General features: G+C 34.8%; 1 pseudogene across 1 annotated transcript; it reads left to right on the top strand.

Moving 5' to 3' along the window:
* The first annotated feature begins 5,586 nt into the window (after positions 1–5,586).
* On the top strand, positions 5,587–6,478 carry LOC109393712 (60S ribosomal protein L6 pseudogene; annotated as a pseudogene). Its single transcript, XR_002126314.1, has one exon. The product of XR_002126314.1 is annotated as a 60S ribosomal protein L6 pseudogene (transcript).
* Positions 6,479–9,158: the final 2,680 nt, after the last annotated feature.

Below are 9,158 nucleotides of genomic sequence, written 5' to 3'. Positions count from 1 at the left end.
CTGTCAAGGGTAATATGAGAATATAGGGATTAACACAAAAAATAAACTCAATTTCTCTTAAAAGAGATCTTAAAGAGATCTGTATCCTATTATAAAGTCATTATGCATTATAAAGCCACAGGAATTTTGAAAAAAATTGATTTTTTAATTTTACTACAAGCAAATTTTACTTTACTATAAGTATATTTACTTCAACACTTGAATTAAAGAGTTCAACTAGTTCCAAAAATCAATAACTGAAATATGGTGTTTCAGTACTTCAGAAAAAACACTATATTCAAAGTTAAAGTATACATGTTTGAATTCTGACTTATTTATCCGTTCAACAAACAAATTTACTAACTTAAATTATAAACTATTGGGGGAAATGCTTATTTTTTAAAAGGCCATAATTTTGAGGTTGAACATGGTGATAATGCTGAGTTAAAGATAATGACTGTGAACAAAGAAACATAAGCATTATCAGAAAATTACAAATGCAAATGATTAAAAAACATTTCACGCTGAAGTTAATTGAAATAAAATATATTTTTTCTAGAATTTGTATATGCACATATATATCAGAATAAAGATATATCTACTTAATACATTTTTTATTCCTGAAATGACAGTATACCTGCAAATTCTCACCTATTTCTAAACTGCTACCCACTATTTAGAATTAATCTAAGACTATAGTTTCTATTTATCCATCCAATCTTTTTCTTCCTTCAAAAATACATATGATATATTTATTTTCCTCTCAAATTTTCTAGTAGGCAATATTTTTACATTGCATTGATTTTCTAAACATTATATTTTAAGACAGATGGGTAAGTTGGTACGAAGCTTCCTTCTCTAATTATTGAATATGAACCACATGTCAGCAATTAGTCTCCTACTTTTCTCAAAACAACCTGATAGAACTATGTCTAAGGTAATGTTAATAACCAAGAATCTGATATAAATATGTCCAGATATTTATTATTTTATTTAATCCTGATTGGTGTTTAAATGTGAAATGATTAATAATCTATTTCCTCCATATTAATAACAAGTTAATAACTGTATAATACATTTTACTGATAATCACAAGAAGCTTAGTCTACTTTTCTAAAACTTCTAGAGTATCCTTGAATTCACATTGGAGAAGCCATGAACAATTTTTACATAAACATAGAGCTTATAATATTATATGATAAAATTTCCATATAAGTACCTTCCTTACAAAATTAAGTATGAATTCAAATTTAGGGACTATTCAGACCAAACAAAGTCCTCAGCCTCCTTTATATTATATTCTAATATTATAGTCCAATATTTTGAAATATAGTCTTTTTTTTATATTCCAATATTCAAGTAAAACGGAAACCATAAATTTGAACAGCTAAAATAATATTGACTTCATAAAGAAGTGTGTTATGATAGTTCCAAAATGTCACACCTCATTATGAGTTAAATCAGCGTATCAGTCATAAGTACATATAATTTTATTAACTTTAAAGTGATTAGCTCAATTTTCAGAAAAGGCAATATTGTCTATTGTTATCACAGAGCCCTCATTATGAAATTGATTATCACGCAGGCACCCAGTCATTCAAGGGCAGCCAAACCCTGATTTCTGATCTTCACAAGACTTTAGGAAGAAATGTCACTGAGGAAAATGTGTCCAAAAGAAATGTCTTGCTTTATTAACCCGATATCAATGGATCAAAGCCACTCTTTTCTGTTTGTGTTAGACTGTTTTCCAATAAATTCCTAGTCTCTCAAGGCAGGAATTGAATCTGCCTTATTCCAATTGAATCCGTGGTACCTTCTACAGAGTGGATGTGCAATAAATATTTGTTGAATGGATAAGCAAATCAAAGTTGTCATTTCAAATCCAGTAATACTGAGATTAAAAGTTATATTAAATATATCTATAAATAATAAGTTATTAGGAAAATTCAATATAGAATAAGTTAAATTATAAACGATATTGTCACATAGTGCTATGGAGTTTACAAAGTAAGAGTGTATTACAATTTAATTCTAACATCAACTCATTCAGGTGTATAAAACAAGTATGATTCTCATTTTATAGATGAGAAAATGGCATTTACAAATAAGGTCACCAAGGTTAGGTTACATAGTAATAAAATGACAGAGCTTGGAGTAAAATCTAGGGCTTCTGATTTCAAATTCAGTGTTCTTTTTACCATCTAGCATGGCCTTTAACACTTTTTGCATTTTTCTCCTCAAATACACTGGTGATTTCTCATAGCTATTCTGTTCAGATCAGAGAATTTGACGTTTTTTTCTGGTAGGTGATTTAACACAGATGAATATGTAAAAACTGTAAACAAATCAGTATTGCAAGAATCACGGGGATGTAAAGTACAGCATAGGCAATAATGTCAATAGTATTGTAATAACTATGCACAGTGCCAAATGGGTACTAGATGTATCAGGGGGATCACTGCATAAATTATATAAGTGTTTGACCACTATGCTGCACACCTGAAACTAATATAAAATATTATTGAAAGTCAACTTTAATTGAAAAAAAAGTCCATTACCTATAATGTCAACCTAAAAAACTCAGTATAAAACTAATAAAAACAAGTATACCAAATGAAAATTATCTACACTTCTCATTGCATGGTCACAGCAATTCAAAATGTATTCAGAAAGCAGATTACTAGATAATTAAATGTGTGCTCTTCAAAATTTGAGGGATTCTAAGTCAAAAGGATCATGAGAGAGTGCAATTGGGTAGACATATTTCACAAATTTCATTAACATGGGCACTTTGAATTTATGTGCTTAAATGTGTTTTAACTTAGTACAAGAAAGGTGATTTATATTTTCTCATTACATCCTTTCAGACGTTTGCCTCTTCAATTATATTAAACTTTGGAATACTGAAGCAGACTGCAAAAATAAATTTGGTCAAATTCCAAACGTTTGGGAATGTTTGACAATATATAACTTATTCTATAACTGCAAATAAGGAATTGAACCATAGTTTTCTTAAAGAGTAGTATACATAGAAGGTGTAGTATTAAGTTATGAATTTTGGAAAATACCAGATTTTACTGTTACCCCTTCAAAGTAAAAGATAGAGTTCTCAATGTTCCTGGCACAGAAAATCTAAAGGACAAATGTTTAATAATTAAACTGAAATAATCCCATATATGCAATGTTTTTGTTCTAGCCCTCTCCCATCCATCATCACCACAACCAATAGGTGAAAAGTAGGAGGTCCAAAGGGAAGGCATAGTTGCCTTATTAGGTGGAAGAACCATTCAATTAGTTAATTTTACATCTACAGTTATCAAGTGTTAGAGGCACTGGATGGATCAAAAGAAGCAAGTGCAGACCAAGATCCAAAAGAGACAGCCCTCTCAAGGTAATTGTGTGGATTATGACAATGCTTCTAGGGCACTCTTACTCCAGAATCTTATTTTCTCTATCAATACCTGGTTTCTTAATCAAGATGATGCTAGGATTTCAATTTAAGACAGGATGGGTTAAAGAGGCAATGGTACTACCAAATGGAGATGTCCATGAAAGAGTTGATACATGAGTCTTGATAAATAAATTTGGAAGTCAGCATATAGATGGAAGCTGTTTCTAAGTAGATGCAGGAGATCACACAGGGCCATTGCTATAGAGTGAGAAAAATATAGGACTGATGCCAGAACCATAATGTGGGTAGGGAGGGAATAAAACTCATAAGCAAACTTAAAAAAGAACTTCAAAGATGTACGAAGAAAGCCAGGATAAGGTGGTTTTACAAAAGCCAAGAGAAGAGGAAAGGACTTCTTGTCAAAAACTAGAAAGAATTCCATCCTGTAAGATAAGAATTAGATTGACAATAAACACACCATTTGCTAAATTGATTGGAGTTGTTCCAATATGTAGTTGAAATAAAAGGCCTTAATGCAGTAGATTGTGTAATAGAAAATGTAAAGGCCTTCGAGGAAGGAAGGAGTATCACAAGTGCACACGCATACACACACACACACACACACACACACACACACACACACACACACACACAACATGGCTGAAACTAAAAAGATGTGACCAAAGGTCAATGAGAGGTGGAGTTGCAAATTGTCTTGTAAGCCATTTGAAGAACATTTTTTTTTTGGCTTTACAAAAAAGAGCAATGGGAAACCAGTGAAAGGTTTTAACCACAGAACTAGAGTAATCAGATTTGTATTTTATAAATATCACAATGACAGTAGTTAATTAAAAGCAGGACTGGGGATCAGTTAAGAGTCTGTTTTGGTAATCATGAAAATGGAAACTCCGTTAGGTCAGGGACATTGTACTGTTCTCCACTAGAGCTCCATTTTTTACAACCATACCTACTACATCATATTTGCTGTGTTAAGAAGTAGCCCAAGTGAGATATGATGCTAACTTGGGTAGGATGCTGTTGGTGAGGATGAAGAGAACTGAACTAATACAAAACACTGTCTAGGAGGTAAAGTATAGAGAGGATTCAGTGATTAACAGACATGAGAGAATGAGGGGGGGGTCAAAACTGACTCAGGATTCCAGCTTACACTAACTTTTGAGTGAATAATGTGCCATTCACTGAAACAGGGAACAATTGAAAGAGACTGTTTTACAGGAAAATACGATGAAGTAAACAGTTCAGTTCAGACTCAGACTGAAACACCATCTAAGTCACAGGTTTTCTATAATGATTTAAAAGTTGATCTGTTGGCATTGACAGCAATTAAAGGTAGGGGTCCCACCACCATTCTCACAAGCTATGTGGTACTAGCAGCTAGCTCATTTATACTGAGCTTCCCAAAGGTAATTCCTATCATAGGTACAGGCTATCTTTATTTTTTATTTTCATTTCACAAAATTCTCATGTCAGAGGTCTTTTTTCTGTCATCCTAATAAACTGGCATCATGGAAACATCATATTCTTTCCACCCATATAACTGTCTTATATCAGGAAGAACAACATGAGGTTCTTCAAAATTAAACTAATACAGGTCAGAAATAGATTTGATTATTTAATAATCTTAATTGTGATGTGTATACCTCATCTAAAATTGAGTTATAAACAGGAGAAGTACATAATAATATTCTATAAAATATTTTCAGAAGAACAGGGATAGGATTCAGTAGACTAAAACTATAAATTGAAGGGAGGAGGAGAGCTAAAGACAAGTAGTATCATCTCAGGATTTCAAGAAACCTGTATGTGCAACATAGTAATATATAGTGCACTATGTCACTCATCATACACATGGAAGCTGTGTTCCATAAAGCTGACTGCTTAGCTTAATATTATAACACACAATGTACCTGCCTAGAACTCAATGTCAGAACTGCTACAATTTGCCTAAATGACAGGGGTTGAAAGGGTAGGGCAAGTAGAATGTGTGCGTGTGTGTGTCTGTGTGTGTGTGTGTGTCTGTGTGTGTGAACATGTGTGCATTCAAGCACACATGCACACACAATGAGTAGATAATGAGTAGGTGAGGCATTTCTTAATTATTTAAGCCCCAATAGAAGATGAAGCTCTCCTTTTAGATGAGACTTTAAAGAAGTCTCATTAGCGATCCGAACCAGGAGGGTATCAAGTCAACACCTATGGCGGGTGAAAAAGCTGAAAAGCCAGATACTAAAGAGTAGAAAGCTGAAGCCAAGAAGGCTGATGCTGGTGACAAGGTTAAGAAGGGTAACCTCAAGGCCAAGATGCCTAAGAAGGGGAAGCCCCACTGCAGCCGAAATCCTGTCCTGGTCCGAGGAATCGGCAGATATTCCAGATCGGCTATGTATTCCCGAAAGGCCATGTACAAGAGGAAGTATTCAGCAGCGAAATCCAGGATTGAAAAGAAAAAGAAGGAGAAGGTTCTTGCTACTGTCACAAAACCAGTTGGTGGCGACAAGAATGGTGGTACCCGAGTGGTTAGACTTCGCAAAATGCCTAGATACTATCCTCCTGAAGATGTGCCTCGGAAGCTGCTGAGCCACAGCAAGAAGCCCTTCAGTCAGCACGTGAGGAAACTCCGGGCCAGCATCACTCCCGGGACCATTCTCATCATCCTCACTGGGCGCCATAGAGGCAAGAGGGTGGTTTTCCTGAAGCAGCTGAGCAGTGGCTTGCTACTTGTGACTGGACCTCTGTCCCTCAATCGAGTTCCTCTGCGTAGAACACACCAGAAATTTGTCATTGCCACCTCCACCAAAATCGATTTCAGTGGTGTGAAAATCCCCAAACATCTCACCGATGCTTACTTCAAGAAGAAGCAGCTGCGGAAGCCGCGACACCAGGAGGGGGAGATCTTCGACACAGAGAAAGAGAAATACGAAATTACAGAGCAGCGGAAAATTGATCAGAAAGCCGTGGACTCGCAAATTCTGCCAAAAATCAAAGCTGTTCCTCAGCTCCAGGGCTACCTCCACTCTGTGTTTGCCCTCACAAATGGGATTTATCCTCACAAACTGGTATTTTAAATTTATTACGAAGCACCTAATTAAATGGCTGGTCTATTTAAAAAAAAAAAAAGAAGTCTCATTAGCAAACCAAGTGGAAGAACCTAATTTTTTAGTGTTTTTAAATAATGATGGTGTCTTCAAAAAATAAATGCTTATCTTTTAATTTCACATAGACATTTTAAGTTTAATTTTAGAAAATTTTTGTTCTTTATTCTCAAAACTGCTATGAAAATTTAAATTTTGTATCATTGAGCAGCTAGTTTGGTAAAAACTCATTCTCTCATTGCAAAGCACGTAACAAATATTTTCTCTTCTTTCTTTACTTACAGGGGTTAAAAGAATAGGATGAAGACTTCAGTCCTGACTGGGCTCATCCTGGGTTTTGCCATTTGTTTCCTGGTAAGATTCTATACCGTTGAAAACTAAAAGAACTACCTAAAATTGAGAGCTGCATAACACTGAGAAGGGGTTCAGAGTTAGATTATGGCATTGTATTTCTAAAATCAGGGGGTTTGCATGAGATGGAAAGAAACAGGAACAATTACCTTCTACTTCTAACACCCATGGAAATATGTCTATTCATAATCAACTGGAATTTGAGGAAAAGGGGCAAAACAAAGGGAGATGTGGAAGAGAAATAAAGAGAAAAAGAGGGAGAGAAGCAAAAGAGAATGACTATTAGTTGAGGAGGGTAAGGTATGAGAAAAATCTCCAAATAAATTTGGAGGACTAGAACTAGACTTGCAGAGAAATTACCAAAACTTCACCTCTCCTTAATGTCCATGTTCACCCACCACCTCCACTGTAGACGTTCCTCTCTGAAAGCAAAAAATGAGGGTGAGTTTATGCATCTCTCAAGTTTGTTTTTCACTCAGCCTCTGAATCTATTATTATATTCTCACAATCAAAAGCTGTAATATGTTCTTCCACTTAAGATATAAACACAGTGAAAAGGAAGACAGTTTCTTATATTGGTATCTAAAATAAGCAATTGTTATATTTCACATGTTTGACTTTATCTAACCGTGACATGTTCAAATAGGTTTCTGTACTCTTCTGAGTGAGTCTGAGTGTCTTGAATTTTATGGCATTTTGCTGTTCCCTTGTATATGTCTTGCAGTTTTTAAAAAAATACCACCTTCTGCTCTTCTGATTTAATTATGTATTATTCACTAGTTCCTTATATCTCTCTTTGATCAGAGAGCATTATATCCACTATTGTTTTTAGAATTTCAGGGAATCCTCAAGTATCTGTTGAATCCTATTTAAGCAGCCATGCTTCACTCTAAGGATCCTTTCCTTTTCTGCCATCACTATTATTTCCTGTCGAATTCCTTCTACAACATGCAATGCCTCAGACAAAGCTTTTACAGGCAAGAGAAACTCATTTTTATTGATTTCTTAATATCCAAATTTCTGCATTTAACACCAAATATTTCTCTTTTATATCATTTTTAAACTGGACTTTAGCTATAAAACTTTCATTGAGATTCATGTAACATAGTTGCCTATATGATTGTTTTGTAAATTCCTAAAGGACATGACAATGATTTTCACTCTCTAGTCTTTAAGGGAAAAACAAATTTTTATAGAATTAGTGGTGGTATTTTTAGGAAACCAACTAATTGGGTTTCATCAAATTACATTTTTGTATTTAGTTGGAATTTTTTTTTTTTAGTAAATACATACTTTAAGCTTTGAAAATAATGCCCAGGTCATTTCTCAAATCACCCACATATTGTGCTTTATTTTAAGTTTGCAGTGCAAGTTATTCTAAATTTATATTATACTCAAAACCAAAGCACATCCCAGCCTAAAGAGCAGACTAGTTTCTGCAACTAAACCAGAAATACAAAACAATAATTGATTGTTTCACTTGGTAATATCTTCTATTTTCTCTACCTTCAGTTTAGTGAGAGTCAGCAATCACGTCACCAGGCAATAGGGAAGGTGATCAACAGTCGACCAGTGCAAAGTTCTCATGCCAAGACATCACAAAGCAGATCTCCATCTACCCAGGTCATTAGGATACCTCAAGCCCATTCTCATGCCTCTGCCCCACCAATACTGACTAGAAAATCAGCCAGCCAATTATCTTCAAAGTCTAGGACATCAAATGAAAAGAAAAAACCTGTCCAGGTATCACAAAGACAAAATCTACAAGTCAGGCCTAAGAAAAATACTTTGACCTCTACCAAGAAAGGGTTGACCTCTGGTCAAAAGGCAATTGCAAAGAAACAGTCAAAACAGACTGCAGCAGCATCAAAACCATCTTTAGCCATAAAGAAAAGTCTAAATGCATCTGAAAAACCCCTGTCTACCTCTGGTAAGAAGGATTTGAATCTGCTAAGAGCAGCTAGGGCACCATTAAAAAGAATTTCTGCTACAAAGAAAGGTCCACAAAAACCCAGGAAAATCCAGTCTACACCTGCTAAGAAACAGTTAAAACAATCCACAATTCGAACAGCTTCAAAAACATCTCTACCTAAGAAGAAATCTCTAAAGACTTTTAAAAAAGCCTTGCCTGTGTTATCCAAGAAACAATCACCCACGTCCACAGCAATAAAAGCTTCCCCAAAAACTTCTTCAAGCCCAAAGAAAAGACCAACTAAATCTCACAAAACTCTATCTTCATCTGCCAAGAAAAAACCAAATCCAGCAAAAACAGTTAAAGCAGTCCCCAAAAAAAGCTTAGCCAAAAAAACAATTTTAAGGAAACAAAA

The sequence above is a fragment of the Hipposideros armiger genome, unplaced genomic scaffold, assembly GCF_001890085.2.
Source record: "Hipposideros armiger isolate ML-2016 unplaced genomic scaffold, ASM189008v1 scaffold_386, whole genome shotgun sequence".
Lineage (NCBI taxonomy): Eukaryota > Metazoa > Chordata > Mammalia > Chiroptera > Hipposideridae > Hipposideros > Hipposideros armiger.
This window is presented reverse-complemented; position numbering and strand designations above follow the sequence as displayed.